We start from the raw sequence: 20,248 nt of genomic DNA on the forward strand, positions 1-20,248 counted from the left end.
CAGGCGCTTATCGTGACCTTGAGACTGTACTGTGTGTACTCCTATTTGTTATTGCCTGAAGAAGCGGGAATATACCTGCGAAATGCGTTGCACTGTTTGTTGGAGTATATAAATAAACGTGTTTGTATTAAAATTGACGGTATTATGTCTACTTCGGGGAGATGAGTCCACCACAGCCTCCCGAGGATTTTTAAAGCTTTTAATACATTTTATTCTTTTGGCACCTCTGTTCTCCTTACAATGAAAGCATTTGAGAGGTTAGGAAGGGGGATTGAAAGAAAAGCTAGCCCAAGTTGGGGAGCTACAACTAGGTAAAAGTAGAACTAAATAGTGACACTGAACTGAGAAATCTTTGGACAGAAAGAAATTTTAGCCTGCTCATCCTCATAAAGCACATAAGCACAGCTTCCACTGATGGTGGACATGAATGTTCTTCATACATCTCCTGGCCCATTCAGGTACCTGCTACGAAGGGTAAATAAAATGCTATTTTTTGAAACATGTTAAAATGTGGTTGTGCCCAGCAACAGCCTGCTGTTTCAGGCAAAGAAGCCTTTCTTCAAGCTGTTCAGCTACATTTTGGCATGTTTCAATAAAGAGCATTCTAATTACACTTGGTGGTGCCGACCCACGCTACTTCTTGGACTCTTCGTGTCTGCAAACACAATGCAACTAAATTTGGGTATATATATATATATATATATATATATATATATATATATATATATATATATATATATATATATATGCACAAACACTGGGATTGGAAGATCCCTATTAGCCCCTTTAGAAATGGTAATATGATACCTAAAATATAACTTTTAATAAGAATTCATAAAAATAGAGCTATAACTGCATCACCACCACCAACTTAAAGGGGAGGGCAAGATGGAACTAAATTTTCAATGTGCAATTGAAATGCTACCCCAGATGTATGGTGCCCAGAGTATGTGAGCACACCTAGATGTTGTATGCCTAGGGTGCAGACCACCCCACAAGGGCTAAAAGTACCGGGAAAGTGGGTGAACCCCAAAAGTAACTAATCCCGGCACTCCAATAATTTACACAAATCACCCTGCATCAGTGTAGTGGCTTAAAGCTGTGCATGGGTTACTATCATTAGGATCCAAATACATCCATATGCCCATGCACAGACTTGAAATTGAGCAAAGGTGAGTATAAAAAAGGTACCCCCCTCCCCCACTAGCAACCAATCATACCATAATCAACATGTTTCGCTTAATTAATACATATACGCTTCGTCAGGAAAATAATAAAGTGCGGTGCTCTCAAAAGTGCATAAGACAGTGACACAACTTGGGCTATACTTGTTGTGTCACTGTATTATGCACTTTTGAGAGCACCGCACTTTATTATTTTCCTGACAAAGCTTATATGTATTAATTAAGCGAAACATGTAGATTTGAGCTCTGGTATACTTCAGTGAAGGTGTCATTGAGCAGGGGCAATGAAACAGTAAAAACTTAAAAACTAGATTTAAAAATGAAGTAAAATTGTGGGATATCTAAAAAGTCATTTTTAGGAGAAGGAGGATAGATACAATTGTTTTTCTCATCCGTTTATTTTCAGCTCGGATGTCCTTTAAAACAGGATATCCATTTATTCACTTTAAAACATAAAAAACAAGTACTCACATCGAGGGCCCTTCCAACAGGAACTCTTCGGATATAAACCAGCACATAGTGTGTTAAACACACAAATCCACATACACGATTTCCAGACAATGTCCAATCTCCAGTTCGGCCTTGCACCGTCGTCAGAGGAATCTCTTCCATCACTTTTGTGGCCAGAAACAGTACCTGTAGGTTTTAGAATTTGCCTGTCCATTGAAGACTATGGAGATTCGCCTGTTTGCAAACTTGTGGAAATTTGCGTTCACGGTTCACAAAGCTTAAATTTGATGTTTGGCCCATCTCTACACACAGGTAGTGGCCAACACATGTTTTAATGAAAACATGCACAGATTTCAGCAAGCCACTGATGCTTTAAGTCTGACCTTTTAAAAGTGTATGTAGCATTCACTGCCATACCGTACAAGAATTTATAAGCTTTTACACAAATGTTTGCATTCCCTTATTTTTAGTTAGAGCGTCCAGAGATTCATCTTAATAATTTTTAAATGCTGTTTAATGATAAGAATGTGAGGATTGGTACAGAAATATTTACAGAGAAAGTATTTTAAAACAAACTTATGCAATAGTCAAGCTAAAAGGAATTAATACTTAAAGATAACCCGAGCCAGGTCTAATAGTGCTGCCTGGTCCATGGGGGTTGCTGGACCAGGCAGCGCTAATTACCTCCTCTCACCGCCGATCCTATCTGCAGCAATCAATCACTTTCAGTTTCGTGACCTTAGGGTCACCATGCTGCAGAGGAAGTGCCTGATTGATGTGAAGGGGGCGGGGTAGAGGAGGGGAGCAGGCAGCTGAGAGCTTATTGAAGGCTCTGATAGGTGGGGAAGGGACTTTCGCAGGCATTCTTTAGCCTGCAGTGGGATGCCCCTTCCCTAAAAGTCTGTCGACATGTGAATGGGGGCGGGGGGGGGCTGGCGGACCGCAGGGGGAATGGAGAGCGGGCACACAGACGCCTGCAGATAGGAACATGCCTCTGCGTCCCTTTTTTAGATTATTCAAGAATTCGTAATAAGCACATTCGTAAGCATGTATGCTGCTTGCATACAGAGGTGTGAAAAACTATTTGCCCCCTTCCTGATTTCTTATTCTTTTGCATGTTTGTCACACTTAAATGTTTCTGCTCATCAAAAACCGTTAACTATTAGTCAAAGATAACATAATTGAACACAAAATGCAGTTTTAAATGCCGGTTTTTATTATTTAGTGAGAAAAAAAACTCCAAATCTACATGGCCCTGTGTGAAAAAGTGATTGCCCCCCTTGTTAAAAAATAACTTAACTGTGGTTTATCACACCTGAGTTCAATTTCTGTAGTCACCCCCAGGCCTGATTACTGCTACACCTGTTTCAATCAAGAAATCACTTAAATAGGAGCTATCTGACACAGAGAAGTAGACCAAAAGCACCTCAAAAGCTAGACATCATGCCAAGATCCAAAGAAATTCAGGAACAAATGAGAAAACAAAAGTAATTGAGATCTATCAGTCTGCTAAAGGTTATAAAGCCATTTCTAAAGCGTTGGGACTCCAGCAAACCACAGTGAGAGCCATTATCCACAAATGGTAAAAACATGGAACAGTGATGAACCTTCCCAGGAGTGGCCGGCCGACCAAAATTACCCCAAGAGCGCAGAGAAAACTCATCCGAGAGGCCACAAAAGACCCCAGGACAACATCTAAAGAACTGCAGGCCTCACTTGCCTCAATTAAGGTCAGTGTTCATGACTCCACCATAAGAAAGAGACTGGGCAAAAACGGCCTGCATGGCAGATATCCAAGGCGCAAACCACTTTTAAGCAAAAAGAACATTAAGGCTTGTCTCAATTTTGCTAAAAAAACATCTCAATGATTGCCAAGACTTTTGGGAAAATACCTTGTGGACCAACAAGACAAAAGGTGAACTTTTTGGAAGGTGCGTGTCCCGTTACATCTGGCGTAGAAGTAACACAGCATTTCAGCAAAAGAACATCATATCAACAGTAAAATATGGTGGTGGTAGTGTGATGGTCTGGGGTTGTTTTGCTGCTTCAGGACCTGGAAGGCTTGCTGTGATAGATGGAACCATGAATTCTACTGTCTACCAAAAAATCCTTAAGGAGAATGTCTGGCCATCTGTTCGTCAACTCAAGCTGAAGTGATCTTGGGTGCTGCAGCAGGACAATGACCCAAAACACACCAGCAAATCCACCTCTGAATGGCTGAAGAAAAACAAAATAAAGACTTTGGAGTGGCCTAGTCAAAGTCCTGACCTTAATCCTATTGAGATGTTGTGGCATGACCTTAAAAGGCGGTTCATGCTAGAAAACCCTCAAATAAAGCTGAATTACAACAATTCTGCAAAGATGAGTGGGCCAAAATTCCTCCAGAGCACTGTAAAAGACTCGTTGCAAGTTATCGCAAACGCTTGATTGCAGTTATTGCTGCTAAGGGTGGCCCAACCAGTTATTAGGTTCAGGGGGCAATTTCTTTTTCACACAGGGCCATGTAGGTTTTGAGTTTTTTTTCTCGCTAAATAATAAAAATCATCATTTAAAACTGCATTTTGTGTTCAATTATGTTATCTTTGACTAATAGTTAATGGTTTTTGATGAGCAGAAACATTTGTTTGTGACAAACCTGCAAAAGAATAAGAAATCAGGAAGGGGGCAAATAGTTTTTCACACCACTGTATATGCAGTAGGGAGTACTCGGGCTCCTGAAGCCTCACAGAGCAGTATTTGACCAATTTGTCAAATACCTCTAATGGAGGTGACGGTGCTGGAACGAGGGGATCGTGAGAGGAACAGGAAGGCTCTTTAGAACCCAGAGCCTTCCCTCTCCATAGGTAAGTATCAGTTTTTTTTTTATTTTAATTTACTTCAAATTTGCTTTAAGTGCAGGAGCGCCTCATGATGTACCCTAGAGTTCCTTCCCCTGAAGTTATTTTTCCTGTGTGAATATATTGGGTTTACACCAGGGGTCTCAAACTCAATTTACCTGGGGGCCGCAGGAGGCAAAGTCAGGATGAGGCTGGGCTGCATAAGGAATTTCACAATCGCGGCGCCGGCGCCGCCCGCCCCTCACTCTTCCTTCACAGGGAGGGGCGGGGAGAGGCGGCGATTTACATCAGGAGGGGCAGAGCTGAAGCTGAAAGATCTGCCCCTTCCAGGAAATGCCGGCGGATTGCCCCCCCCCGGGCGATTTGGGGGCTCTGCAGCCCTCGTTTAGCGGCGGGGATGCGGCGGTTTACTTGGGAGCACTGAAGCGAACTACAAGGAAGCTTTTGCCGGCGAGGGCCACAAAATATTGTATCGAGGGCCGCAAATGGCCCACGGGCCGCGAGTTTGAGACTCCTGGTTTACACTGTAGGCCAACCCCAGTTTTGTTAATGAGGTAATTAGTGAGCCATACTGTTGCCTTTCTTCTGGATGACTCCTATTGTTCTTAGGGAACAGTTTCTACAGAGAGACACCTCCTGCTAAACGCTCTGATTCACTCTCCATAGAATAGAACAGGCAGATTGGCAGACAGGTGAGTATTGAGTCTGTACAGTGGTAATTCTATTAGCTAAACAATCACACTCAATTATTTGGGGCAACAGATTGTTACAATTTGTGTGTAGCTTAAGTTCAGTTACTGGGCTCTCATCGGTTCTCTCTTAAATAATCCATAACAGTTTTGTTGTTTCTGCAGAGCTTCTGTGCAGCAGCAACAGCCCCTCTTAGTCTGATTGCTGAGAAGAGTTGTCTATGATGCCCTCCTTGATCAAATAGATTTTTAGGAGGTGATGGCTATGTAACATCAGTTTCTGTGATGTCCAATGTAAACAACCTGTGCAGGTTATTTGTATGTAAGGCACTCATAGAGATGTGGATTGCCATGCTGCATGTAAGTTAGCTTTTTATGACAGTTAATCAAATAAAAGCCATTAGGAGTCTCTTGAAAGCCCGAGATAATAACTGGGTTACAGCACTTTGGATTCTTTCAAGTTGACTGAATGTAAAATGTGCTGACTTTCATATTTGTGTTAAAGAAAGTCTGAAGCGAGAATAAATCTCGCTTCAGACCTCATCGATAGCAAGGGCATGTGTGCCCCTGCTAAAACGCCGCTATCCCGCGGCTTAACGGGGGTCCCTTCACCCCCAAATCCCCTCCGTACAGTCGGGGAGCGCTTCCGCATTGGGGCAGGGCTAACCGCTGCAGCCCTGCCTCCCGCGCGTCTATCAGATGCGTACCTCCGCCTCTCCCCCACCTCTCTCAGTTTTCCTTCACTGAGAGGGGCGGGGGAGAGGCGGCGATGCACGTCTGATAGACGCACTGAGAGGCAGGGCTGCAGCCATTAGCCCTGCCTCCAGGAAGAGAAAATCTACGACCAAGTCTTGCGATGGTGGGTTTTGGGGGTGAAGGGACCCCCATTTAGCTGCATGATAGCGGCGTTTTAGCAGGGGCACACATGCCCCTGCTAACTATGAGCTCTGAAGCGAGATTTATTCTCGCTTCAGAGTCTCTTTAAAGAGGAGCAGAAATGCAGACATCAAACCAACAAACCTTTAATACCTTTAACTACTAACTGTACATGGTTTATTGCAAGGTTTTGAAACATTAAGTTTCTTCTTCGGGCATTATACAGAACTGGGTCAGAACGGTACGTGGATGCCGTCCCCTATGGCGTCTGCTGGCGTGCCGCACCTCTCCAAGATAGTTATAGCTGCTGCAGGGGGCAGGACTACAGCACTGGCATGAAGGCCAATTGGCGCTCAGTACTGTTCCGTTTTCCGAAACAGCTGCGGCGTGTCCTTACCCCAATTACTTAGGTCACCTGTCAACCCAGTCTTCAGTCAGTCCAATCAGTTCATTCATCTGTCAGTCCTGTCTTCAGTCAGTCCTGAGAGGCGCCCACACCCGTGACTGCTGCAAATATAGGCACTAGTTATTGACCTGAGAAAGCGGACTAGCACCTGTGAAACGGGTTGTCTTATTGTGCATCATTAAACCATTATATTTACCAATGTGGTTTGCTCTTTTATGGAGGTAAGAATTATCTTCTCCTTTTAGACATTAGAATATACCTTTGGGCACCTGCAACAGTTGGTTTTATCATTCAGTGAGTGCTATCAGTCCTGTCAATACAGTCTTTAGTCAGTCCAGTCAGCTCAGTCAACAGTCATTCCTGTCAGTCCAGTCATCAGCCAATCCAGTCAGTCCTGTCAACCCAGTCTTTAGTCAGTTCTGTCAGTGCAGTCATCAGCCGATCCTGTCAGTCCTCTCAGTCCAGTTGTCAGCCAGTCCTGTCATCAGTCAGTCCTGCCGCCTGTCAGTTCATTCCTGTCAGTCCTGTCTCCAGCCAGTATTCTAGGCATCAGTCTGGCCTGTCCTCCTAGTCCATTCTTCTTCCCTTTTAAAAGGGTTTACCCCTCCTATTCTTCTCATCACTTGTAGGACAGCCCTGGGGGTTGTGACTTGCTGGGCACCAGGCAACAAAGTAGTCCATCACCCGCCTTGTGGCTGAAGACCCGTGCTCACTTAGACCCCATGTCCTAGAGGTGCCCGCACCAATCATTGGTGCTGAGATCAACAGGACCTTGACAATATAACTTAATAAATAAAATGTCTTATTTTTACAATATACATTTATAAGTTATTTAATAATGGCTTGCCAATTGTAAAATCTTACCTCTCTTGGATTTACATTCTAAAATTCATCAGAGATGCCGGTATCTGTCCTGCTTGCAAGAGGAATCATGGTGGAATGTTTTCTTTTCCACTGGGAAGTGAGCAGAAACATCACATGATTTTCCAGAGTGCTCTGAGTGGAGAAGGCTGCATGACATCATAGCGTAGCCTAAACATCACTGGGAGGGTGGGGATACATATCAATACACAGCAATATAAAGATATGTGAAGCATTACTGATACTGAAACCAGGATAACGAAAGGTTAAAATGGGTATCCCAAATAATATATTACATTTTGCTATGAGTCATCATGGTTCCTCTTTAAGAGTAAGCCTCATGGCTGCACTGTGTGTTGTTCTATACAGAGAGCACACTTAAAGAGACACAGAAGCGAAAAAAAATATGATATCATGAATTGGTTGTGTAGTACTACAGATAACTACTAGAACATTAGTAGCAAAAAAAAAATTAGTAGAAAAAAAATAAATTCTGTAATATTTGCAGTTTACACACTACTCAGCATTCTAAATGTTTTTTACAGGACAGGCAGTGAACTTTTGACCTGTCTCTCTGCAAAATAAAAAAACAATACAGTTAAGATAACAGCCTTTAGAACACTTTCAAAGTCGTGGAGCTCAATGGCAATTTGCATAGATAACAACTGGAGTTTCTTAACTCTTCCTTTACAGGAATCAACATTAGACTTATGTCTCTGCTCCTAATGCTTTATTTCTTAGCTGTACTACACATACAAATCATTATATCATAATTTTTTTACCGCTTCAGTGTCTCTTTAACTATTTCACATTCCTGGACGTGAAACTCACGTCCAGGAAGCCATGTGCGCTCCTGCGCGTCCACGCGGCCGATCGCGCGCGTGCACGCGCGCGATCGGCCGGCGGTTTGTTAGCCAGTGAATCAGTGAATCGGGCAACGGTGCCCGATCACTGATTCCTCTCCCCCGCAGAAAAAGCGACAGCTTCTCTCGAAAGCTACGCTTTTTCTGCCTCCTATGTCGCTCTAAGCGTACGTGGTACGCTTAGAGTGACGTCACTGTAAACAACTCATGGCTGCCATCTTGTGGCCAAAAAGTAAACTACATCTAAATGTTAAATAAAAATAAAAATACACATATATTTACAAAAAAAATACAATTTCAATCCCACCCTCCCAAAAATACCCACATAAAATGTTTAATTAAAAAAAACAAAAAACATTACAATAAAAAAAAAACAAAAAACACAAATATTTACCTAAGGGTCTAAACTTTTTAAATATCTATGTAAAGATGAAATATTTCTTTTTTTTTTTTTATTATAAGCTTGTAAATAGTGATGAATGCAAAACGGAAAAAATGCACTTTTATTTCCAAATAAAATATTGTCGCCATACATTGTGATAGGGACATAATTTAAATGGTGTAATAAACGGGACAAATGGGCATATACAATACGTGGGTTTTAATTATGGAGGCATGTATTATTTTAAAACTATAATTGCCGAAAAGTGAGAAATAATGATTTGTTTCCGTTTTCTTCTTATTCTTCCTTTTAAAATGCATTTACAGTAAAGTGGCTCTTAGTAAAATGTACCCCCCAAAGAAAGCCTAATTGGTGGCGGAAAAAACAAGATATAGATCAGTTCATTGTGATAAGTAGTAATAAAGTTATAGGCTAATGAATGGGAGGTGAACATTGTTCGGATGCATGAAGCGAAAAACGACTGAATGCGAACTGGTTAAAATAAGAAAACTTTGCAAATAATTATCCTAGATGAATTCACCAAATTCGAGTTGAATCTCATTTGGAGGACATTGATTCATTCTTTTCTGTTCATGAAGTGTTTTGCTGTAGGTGTGCAAGAATCTGGCTCGCACGGTCATGAATTATTTATAAATACCATCTGGAAACATGCCTTTTTAAATGTTTAATATGTGACTACAAACAAGGCTAGCAATGCTAGGAGCTTTTATTTAGCTATCAGTGGCATTTTTTAACATATTTTAGCATACCTGTAGTGGATTGTAATAAGTATCTGTTAACACATCACTGAAAGAACAGGAGAGGTAAAAGCTGGGCCGCTGACATTTCCTTAATAATAAATATCCAAACGGTTTCTGTTATGAACTAATCTGCTTTCATAGCTGAGAAAATTATAATGCTGCTTCAGAGATCTGTGGAAGCATGGTCCTTTCTGAGCTGTGAATATTTTAGCAATTGGCAGCTGTGGTGAACCATGATTAGAGAAAACCTACACTTAGGCTTGGTACACACCAAAAACCGCTAGCAGATCCGCAAAATGCTAGCAGATTTTGAAACGCTTTTTCTTCTTTTTCTGTAGCGTTTCAGCTGGCATTTTGCGGTTTTGGGAAGCGTTTTTGGTGTAGTAGATTTCATGTATTGTTACAGTAAAGCTGTTACTGAACAGCTACTGTAACAAAAAACGCCTGGCAAACCGCTCTGAAGTGCCGTTTTTCAGAGCGGTTTGCGTTTTTCCTATACTTAACATTGAGGCAGAAACGCATCCACAATCCAAAATCTGCAGCAGCCCGGGAGTATGCGTTTCTGCAAAACACCTCCCGCTCTGGTGTGCACCAGCCCATTGAAATACATTACCCTAGCGGATCCGCACCCGCAAGCGGATCGCAAACCGCAGCAGAACCGCTCTGGTGTGCACTAGGCCATAATGGGTCAGACTTCTCTGTTAACAACCTCCAGTATTACTTAACCTCCTTGCCGGTCTAAAAAATCCGGCAAGGAGGCAGCGCCGCACATTTTTTAAATTTTTTTTTTTAAATCATGTAGCGAGCCAAGGGCTCGCTACATGATAGCCGCTAAGCGGCGGCATCCCCCCACCCACTCCGATCGCCTTCGGCGATCAGAGTATGCAGGGAATCCCGTTGAGAACGGGATTTCCTGCAGGGCTTCCCCGGTCGCCATGGCGACGGGGCGGGATGACGTCACCGACGTCATGGACGTCGGGACGTCATAGGGAATCCCGATCCGCCCCTCAACGCTGCCTGGCACTGATTGGCCAGGCAGCGCAGGGCTCTGGGGCGGGGGGGAGCGACTCGGCGCGGCGGATTGCGGCGGATCGGCAGCAAGCGGCGGCGATCGGAAGTTACAAGCAGCTAGCAAAGTGATAGCTGCTTGTAACAAAAAAAATTATGCAAATCGGCCCAGCGGGGCCTGAGATATCCTCCTGCGCAGGTTACCCCGAGCTGAGCTCGGGATAACCGGCAAGGAGGTTAAAAGACTTCTTAAATTTTGCTCTGTCCCAACCTGGAATTCCAGAGATGCTTAGGAAGCTGGATAATTTCTGACTGCGGGTGGAAAAGTTTGCAGCTCTCATATATATCCCAAAATTCCCATTGTACCATTATAATGTTCCCGTTCTGCATTGTTTTCTGTGCTCCATATTCTCCTCATCATATCACCCTTGCCATGCCTTGCAGTTGTACACAATAGTTGACTTTCCCTCACATTTAGGCTAGGACAGATAGAACTGTGAGGTAATTGTGCTAAACTTGATTAATAGCAGTCAAGTTGATAAGTGAATATAAAGAGTCTGAAGCAGCAAAGTGATGGACAGAATACCTTTTTTATTAGCTCAATGTGTTAAAAACACACATATAAGTAGAAAAATATTTGCTCTACTTACATAGCATGTGTATTGCACTGTCCACATTTTGATTTGAGTGATTTTTTTTATAGTAAAAAAAAAAAAAAAAAAGAGAAAATTCTTCACAGGATTCTCAGTTTTAACGGTGTCTAACGGTGTCTATCTTGAAGCCAATCCTGATGTCATTTTCTTCCTTACTCTCCTCTTCCTGATTGTGTATGCATTGCCTATCCTCCTCCCCGTCTTCAGGCACTCCCACCCAGCTCTGCAATGGAAAGTGCATTGTCTCAGCATGAGAAATATTGGCCAATCAGAGAGGAACAGAAGCGTGGGAGGGGAAAACAGGAGGGAAAGAGGCTTCAGCCAATCAGGCTGCGTTAAGTCTGAGAGGAAAGTAAAGAAGCAAAAAAAAGACAACCCAACATGCCCTGCAACTTCTTTTGTGTGGCAATGTATCAAATAAGAATCAGGTAAACTGGGGAATGATCATTTGTCCACAAGAAAAAGTAATAGTGATTTTTAACTTTTGGATTGCGTGGTTAGCATCCTTATTACTTGTTTACCAGATAAAAATAAAGAATTGATTTTTGAGTTTATGCTTGACAGCTACACTTTAAGAACTCCAGATCAGGTTTAAACAGTCTTTTAAGGAACTCAGCTAATGGGCAGGGCAATCAGATATGACATGTAATTTAGAAACTAGGTAGAACAGTGGAAAGTGACTACAATGCCCAGATAGTGTAGAAAGGGTTGCAAGTGATTCTTACTTTATTTGTGGCATTTCTTTATTTACACAACTCATCTCCTACCTATTCCATATGCATCATTGTGGATTCTGATGTAATTTATTGTACCCTTACAGCTTTATTTGACATTATAGGTCCCTTTGAATAGCCGTAAAGTTTTTGATACTTCAGAAGTCGTATTTGGGGTTGTCTGTTGCTAATATTATATAATTAATATGTGGTTTGACAAATGGTTGTTTTGTTTGAATCCACATGACTGCTAGTACCAAATTATTTTTTTTCAGTTTATATCTTGCCACCCTAGCTCTACTCTCATATAATCTCGGTAATCTACCGTAAAGAGAAGACTGCATGAAAGTAAATACAGAGGGTGCACTGCAAGGTGCAAACCACTCATAATACTCAAGAATAAAAAGGCTAGATTGAACTGAACATCTAAAAAAGCCAGCAAAGAAAAAAACATGCTTTAGACCGATGAAAGTAAGATAAACCTCTACCAGAATGATGGCAAGAAAAAAAAGTTTTAAAAAGGCACGGAAGAGCTCATTATCCAAAGCATACCACATCATGTAAAACACAGAGGAGGCGGCAGTGTGATGGCTTGGGCATGCATGGCTGCCAGTGGCATTGGGATACTAGTGTTTATTGATGATATGACACATTAATTCTGAGGTGTTCAGATACTTACTGGCCCATATGCAATTAACTTTTTTTTCCTGAGTTTTCTCCTACGTCATATATTCACATCTTGTCAATAAAATGCATTTTAAACCACCAGCAAGCAAGAAAATATTCAAAATAATTGTGATAGTACATTTGTATCTACTTTTTTGTTCTGCTTCAATTGCAAAGTGCTAAAAAGTTATTTTAAAGAGAAGATGGAAAATTACTCCTGAGAGAAAATACAGGAGAAAAAGTTGAGTGCATAAGGTCTGCTCAAATCCAGCTAAATGCAGTCAAATTGATTGAGTGGCATTTCATGATACAGGTGTGCAGTACAATGACCCAGAACATACAGCCAAAGCAGCCCAGGAGTTCATTAAAGCAAAGTAGTGGGAAATTATTGAATGGTCAAGTCAGTCTCCTGATCTTAACTTATTGAGCATGCATTTCACTTGTTGAAGACTAAACTAAAAAAAGGTTTACAAACAAACAGCAACTGAAAGCCACTGCAGAAAAGGCCTGCCAGAGCATTAAAAAGCATCTGGTCATATCCAGAGTTCAAGACTTCAGGCTGTCATGGCCAGCAAAGTGTTTTCAAACAAGTACAGGTAGTACCCGGTTAACAAATAAGATAGGAACTGTAAGTTTGTTATTAACCTGTTTCTGTTCCACCTCTGTCCCCTATGAACGCTGTTCAACCTCTATCCCCTCTATCCCCTTTTCTATTTTAACCTCTATCCCCTGTGCTTCCTATGTGCCCCCCATTGCTACCAGCGTCCCCCTCTGTGTCTCTTTGTACCCCTCTATGCCTGTTTGTCCCCTTTCCTGACTTTGTTTCCAATCTGTGCCTCTCTACCTCCTTATGTGCCTCTCTGTCCACCTCTGTGCCTGTTTCTGCCACCTCTGTGCTTCTTTGTCTCCTCTGTGTCCCATTGTCTCCTCTGTGCCTCTGTCCCTCTTTGCCCCCTCTGTCCCTTCTGTGCCTCTGCCCCTCTTTGTAGAGGGTGGGTACCATTGGAGTCCGAGGACCTTCCAAAGGAGACATAAACCGAGACAGGACACCAGGAGCCCCGTGTAGCATGTCGAGGGTATGGGACGCTCAACAACAGTATGTGCAGACTACTCACAAGAGTGGGTTGCAAGACCGGCAAGGACAGTGTGACAGCTGGTGAGGAAAGCCCGTCCTCACTTGGGCTCTTTAGTCTTTGACAATGTAGGTTGCTCTCCAGGAAAAAAAAAGGGGTGTAAGGGTTCCAAGGAACCAACATACACGATCAACACCTCAAGCTGAGGGGGTTAGTGTGGGATATTACTGGGAGGGAGGTGGTGCCCCAAGATGTGATGCGTGAAAGGGATAATGTGAGCTGGATAAAACATACATAAATAGGCTAAATGAAGGGGGGTAGCCCAAAGAAATTAATACAATTTTTAATAGAAACCAGACACTTAAATGATTGGTTTCTATTAAAAATGTTATTTATTTTGGCTACCCCCTTCTTTTAGAGGTAAGCATATTTTTTTTATGCAGCTGACATTATCCCTCAGCCTCTTTTGTCCCCTTTGTCTCTCTGTCCGCCTTTGTCCCCTCAGTGCATCTTTGCCTTCTGTTTTTTTTGTCCCTTCTGTGTCTTTTCGTCCCCTCAGTGCCTCTGCTCCCCTTTGTTCCCCCAGTGTCTCTGTCCCTTCTGTGTCTGTGTTCCCTTTTTCTCCCCTCTAAGCCTCTGTGTCCCCTCTGCCTCATGTGACATACAGCTGGCATGCCTTGCACAAATGCTGGTAGGTGGAGGAGAAAGGAGGACAAACAGCATTGGACTTGGTTTGGAAGTAAATTCAACACTGTTGCTGCTGCGCAGGACACGCCCTGGGACTTGGGGGAAGTTTGGAGCTGCTTCCCCAAACTTCCTGTAAGGCCTGACAGATTGCTTATTTTCCTTCAGCCTCTATACCCCAATCTAATACCACGCTTTTCACCTAAACGCCAAGCCCCCGCGTGAACAGGAGGCCAGTGCCCCTACCCGACTACGGGTACCCCATAGGACTTCAGCATGCAAAGTATAGAGTCTGAGGCCGGGAAGACGAGAGTACCACCAGAGCCCACTAAGCAAGACTAGGCAGCTGGGTAATATCAGGTAATAGTGCGAAATGCACTTGTGGAGAAGATAACACAGATCACCGCAGGAGCTATGAAACAAGGGAGCAAGAATGCTCAAAGCGACCATAGCTCTTAGCTACCGATAATCACCACAATAAACTAGACACAATGGTTGCTCGGTGCGACCACAGCGCTGAGCATCTGATGTCCACCACACTGAGTAAACAATGATAGACAACAAAGAGACAGAGAGAACGCTTGCCAATCTAATCGCTGCCCCAGCGATAGCAAACATTCACACTGTCACAGACAAGACAAATAGGAAGGAGCATAACTAATAGCAACTGCAGCTAATGATACATCCACAGAAAAAGACAGAAGGAATGCTTGCCAATCGAATCACTGCCCCTACAATAGCAAGCATCCACACAGGCACAGACTGGACCAATAGGAAGGAGCTTAACTAATAGCAACCACAGCTATAGTTACGTCCACAGGATCAGAACTAGCTGTAACACTAGCCAATCACCCCAGTAGTGAGGCTGTGTAACGAAAATTACACGACGCCGGACGGATTGCAGAAATATGGTCGCATCCGTTCCGGCATGTGGACTTTCCAATGTGGAATGCGGAAATTTGTCCGCATCCGCCGTGCAAGATCCTCCGGGCGCACATCAGGGCTCTGCCATCTTGCCTCTAGGAGGTGCGCGCGCGTCAGGCACGCCTTTATACCCCTAGAAAGTGTGTCAGCTGACCTGGAGGTCAGCTGAGGTTTTTTGCCTGCCCTGATTGGTTGCTGCTTGGGGTGGAGACTTCTCTCCCAGGCAGTATATAAGGAAGTGCTTTTCAGTCACACTTCGTCTGTGTTTGCGATACCCTGTGTCAGCACTCAGACCCAGTCAGTTCCCGTGTGGTAATCCGGCAGGACCCCAGCTCTTGTCACACCTAGCTAGCCTTGTATTTGATATTGCGTTATATATTGGTTTATCGACAATATATACGCATATTGAACCATCTTGATTTATTGTGTATGATTCTGTGCCTGTCTTGACTATCCTTTTGCTTCCTGATTCTGTACTTCGCCAGCCCGTACCGTTATCGACTATTGGCTTGGTTTCCGACTACTCTCTTGTCTCACGATTCTGTACTGTTGCCGCCTGATCTGTTGCCGAACCTCATTTTGTCTGACCTTTCTCCCTTCAGTGGTACGTCTCCCACTGTAGGGTCTCTATCCAAAGCTTGCCTCTCTGAGACGATCGCCTCTAGCAAACCATTACTGTTAGAGGCCAAGACTCCTCCACTGCTTCCCTTGGAGGATCTCACACACGGGGTTCCCATTCAGAGGTAACCACACCTCTGAGAAATTACTGTGTGGTGGATTTTTCCACAGACTCATGAATTGACACTGTATATTATTGTTGTCTACTGTTCCAGCTTGCTGGAGGTTATATTTCAGTGCCCAATAGGGATATCTTCTTTACCCGCTCTTCTAGGTAGTCAGTGTCTCTACACTGTGCTGTTGCACCAAGCACCTATCTGACATTCGGTTGTTCTGTGTCTCGCTATACTTGCATTATTGGTGATTCTGCAGATCACTATATAATCAGGTATAGCGTCTGTATTATTGGTGATACTGCAGATCACCAATAATCAGAAAATCCGTGCTTGCTGACACCAACCGTTACAGGCTGCATTCAGACTAGTAAGGCTGGAAGGACTTCGCTGTACCTCTGCAGGTACAGCAAATGTCCCCAAGCAAGACAAGGTAAGGTAATACACGACTTCATGTTTTATGCATGGATCAGTGCTCTCATTCATTTAAACCCAGACTTTTAGCATTGGTTATATGGAGTATTGGGACCAAGTCCGATGATTTTTCTGACGACCAGCATTTTTTTTCAGGAACAAGCGATTTTTTTCAGTGACGACCGATTGTTTCCGCAGTCTCACGATGTGGGTACAGGTGCTTGATGACGTGAACGATGCTTAGCGATGCGTGATGATAACGACCGTCACAGCGGATCAGATCTTTAAGATCCCCGACGACTGTCTCGAAAAGTACCGTGGTCGCTTGAACTCTCGTTCACGCCCTTTGTGTGCCGTCGCGTATACCTGCCAACAGGTAAATGGATTGGAGAGGGCTCATCGTCGTGGGACTTCGCTGGGATCCATCTTCCTGGGTTGTAAGATGAGTACTCCGTTTTAGAAACCTCCACCAGTATGGGAACATGGACTAATATCTGGATTAATGCTTCTAAAACCTACATTTTTGTGCTTACCTAGATATATACTGTATATAAAATTATTATGCTATGATGAAAACACCTGAAAGTTTACACAAATGGTTCCCTTCAACATCACCATGGGCCAGGTCGGTTCTATGCACCATCTCTTTTGGAAGTGTCCCAAGATTCAGAAATATTGGGAAGAGGTACAGCATGCCATCCTATACTATCATATCTGTTCCTAAGGACTCTTGGATCTGTATATTTGGTCAACCTCTCCCTAAAGCCAAGTTTCATGAACAAAGGTTACTGAACCATTTTCTAAAGGCATCTAGATGTCTAAGATGTCTGCAGAATTCAATATATCCACAAGATGGAGCACCTGACAACTAAATTATCAGATAAGCTACATATTTAACAGAAAGTTTGGGAAAAATCTGGCCTTTAGGCTTTTTGGAGTGCGATGTGTTGTGTTTGGTATCTGCTTGTTGGGTGGCTGGGCAGTTAGTCACTTGTATAGTTCTGTCTTCTTTCTAATTTTTTCTTCTGTCGTCTCTCTTTTTTTCCCCTCTATACATTCTATTCTCTGTTTATGCACAGCTAGTCATATTGACCATCTCTGGATTATAGAATATTTTGGGGCACATGAAGGGAAAATTGACCCAAGCCCTGGTACTCTTGCCAAAAACGGATTATTTTAGTATTCTGCTTCTGTACTATATGTATTATGCATCCATGTTTATATCTTGCTTTGTACAGCAAGGAGGTGAATGTATAACCTACAGTCAGGTATTAATTTGTGGGTACTCTTGCAGCTCATTAAACTGGTTTAGGACCTGCCGTAGTTAAAACTATGCTGCACGCCACGGCAGGGGCGTATCTGGGTAATATAGCGCCTATGGCAAATGCTAAAATTGCGCCCCCCCCCCCTCCCCCCGGTCAGAGGCTCCCCTGTAAAAATTGCACCCTGTCTCATGCACATTTGTTATAGTCGTCTATGTTTTTGTCAGTCTTCTTATTCCCTCTCTGTACTCTGTGGGGGGGTCACACAGACAGCAATAACAGACGGGGGTCACACACACACAGCAATAACAGACAGGGGATCAAACAGACAGCAATAACAGACAGGGACACACAGACAGCATTAACAGATGGGGGGGGGGGGGTCACACAGACAGCAATAACAGAAAGGGGGGGGGGGTCACACACACAGCAATAACAGACAGGTGGTCACACAGACAGCAAAAACAGACAGGGAGGGTCACACAGACAGCAATAACAGACAGGGGGGTCACACAGACAGCAATAACAGACAGGGGGGTCACACAGACAGCAATAACAGACAGAGGGGGGGGGGTCACACAGACAGCAATAACAGACAGGGGGGGTCACACAGACAGCAATAACAGACAGGGGGGTCACACACACAGCAATAACAGACGGGGGTCACACACACAGCAATAACAGACAGGTGGTCACACAGACAGCAATAACAGACAGGGGGGGTCACACAGACAGCAATAACAGACAGGGGGGGGGGGCACACAGACAGCAATAACAGACAGGGGGGTCACACAGACAGCAATAACAGACAGGTGGTCACACAGACAGCAATAACAGACAGGGGGGTCACACAGACAGCAATAACAGACAGGGAGGGTCACACAGACAGCAATAACAGACAGCGGGGGTCACACAGACAGCAATAACAGACAGGGGGGGGGGGTCACACAGACAGCAATAACAGACAGGGGGGGGGTCACACAGACAGCAATAACAGACAGGGGGAGTCACACAGACAGCAATAACAGACAGGGGGGGTCACACAGACAGCAATAACAGACAGGGGAGGTCACACAGACAGCAATAACAGACAGGTGGGGTCACACAGACAGCAATAACAGACAGGTGGGGTCACACAGACAGCAATAACAGACAGGTGGTCACACAGACAGCAATAACAGATGTGGGTCACACACACACAGCAATAACAGACAGGGGGGTCACACACACACAGCAATAACAGACAGGTGGTCACACACAGACAGCAATAACAGACAGGGGGGGGTCACACAGACAGCAATAACAGACAGGGGGGTCACACAGACAGCAATAACAGACAGGGGATCACACAGACAGCAATAACAGACAGGGGATCACACAGACAGCAATAACAGACAGGGGGATCACACAGACAGCAATAACAGACAGGGGGGGTCACACAGACAGCAATAACAGACAGGGGATCACACAAACAGCAATAACAGACAGGGGGGTCACACAGACAGCAATAACAGACAGGGGGGGGGGGTCACACAGACAGCAGTAACAGACAGGGGGGTCACACAGACAGCAATAACGGACAGGGGATCACACAGACAGCAATAACAGACAGGGGATCACACAGACAGCAATAACAGTCAGGGGATCACACAGACAGCAATAACAGACAGGGGGGGGGGTCACACAGACAGCAATAACAGACAGGGAGGGTCACACAGACAGCAAAACAGATGGGGGGGGGGGCACACAAGCAGCAAAACAGACAGGGGGCACACAAGCAGCAAAACAGACAGGGGGAAGGGGCACACAGGCAGCCAAACAGGCAGGGGGGCACACAGGCAGCAAAACCGACAGGGGGGGCACACAAGCAGTAAAACAGACAGGGGGGCACACATGCAGCCAAACAGGCAGCGTGGGCAGACTGTCAGCAATAATAGACAGGGGTATCACACAGGCAGTATTAACAGATGGGGGTGGGGTGGGGGGTCACACAGGCAGCAACAATAGATAGTGAGGCTCACATTGCAGGGCAGCCTGTCACACTACACATGCCTCACAGTGCAGCTGAACAGACGCTGTCTGCAGAGTCCGTACTCCATATACAGCTCCCTCCTCCATGCAGACCTATCTACACATACCTTTCATGCCACGAGTGTCTACGAGTCCCCATCCTGCAGAATAGACCTGCTTTGCAAGAGTCTGAGGGAGAGGATCAGTCTCAGACCCAAGTCGTCGGCTCTCGTGCAGATCTAGCACCACCAACCTCAGCGTGCTTCCTCCCACCATCCTCAGCGTGCCTCCCCCTCTCTGCAAAGCCTTCAGAGCTGCCTGGAGCTCCCCCTAGTGGCGCCTCCTCTCTAATATCTCCCCTGGAGAAAACGAGCAGCTGTGACTGTGTCTTCGTTATAGGAAGTCGGGGCACACACCAGGCGGCTTCAGCTGCATAACAGGGGTGCAGGCATGGCGCCCATGGTACAGGAGGGCGCCCATGGCACTAGCCATGCCTGAACCCCTCTAAATACGCCACTGCGCCACGGGCCAGTGCTTGCGCAGTCCTGCGCGAACTCGCCTACCAGCCGAAAGGTATGGGGGGCTTTAGGAATGCAACGGAGGTGGGCAGAGGTGAACAGGGGGCGTGGTGGATGAGTACTGCTGCCCAAAAGTGCTTGCTCCCCCGTTTCTGAAAATTCACTGGCTTTGGGTATCCATAAAAATTGTAATTTGTGTATACTGTGCATGTGTGTTTGCGTGTGTTCAGTGAAATGCATGTGTGCGAAGCATATCTGTGTGTGCTGGAGAAGGTTTGCTTGG

At 44.5% G+C, this 20,248-nt stretch overlaps 1 protein-coding gene across 2 annotated transcripts in view; it reads left to right on the forward strand.

Annotated features, from left to right (window-relative positions):
* HECW2 (HECT, C2 and WW domain containing E3 ubiquitin protein ligase 2) overlaps nt 1-20,248 on the forward strand; it is a 262,291-nt gene that overhangs the window by 89,644 nt on the left and 152,399 nt on the right. The window lies entirely within an intron of this gene.

The sequence above is a fragment of the Hyperolius riggenbachi genome, chromosome 7, assembly GCF_040937935.1.
Source record: "Hyperolius riggenbachi isolate aHypRig1 chromosome 7, aHypRig1.pri, whole genome shotgun sequence".
Classification (NCBI taxonomy): Eukaryota; Metazoa; Chordata; class Amphibia; order Anura; family Hyperoliidae; genus Hyperolius; species Hyperolius riggenbachi.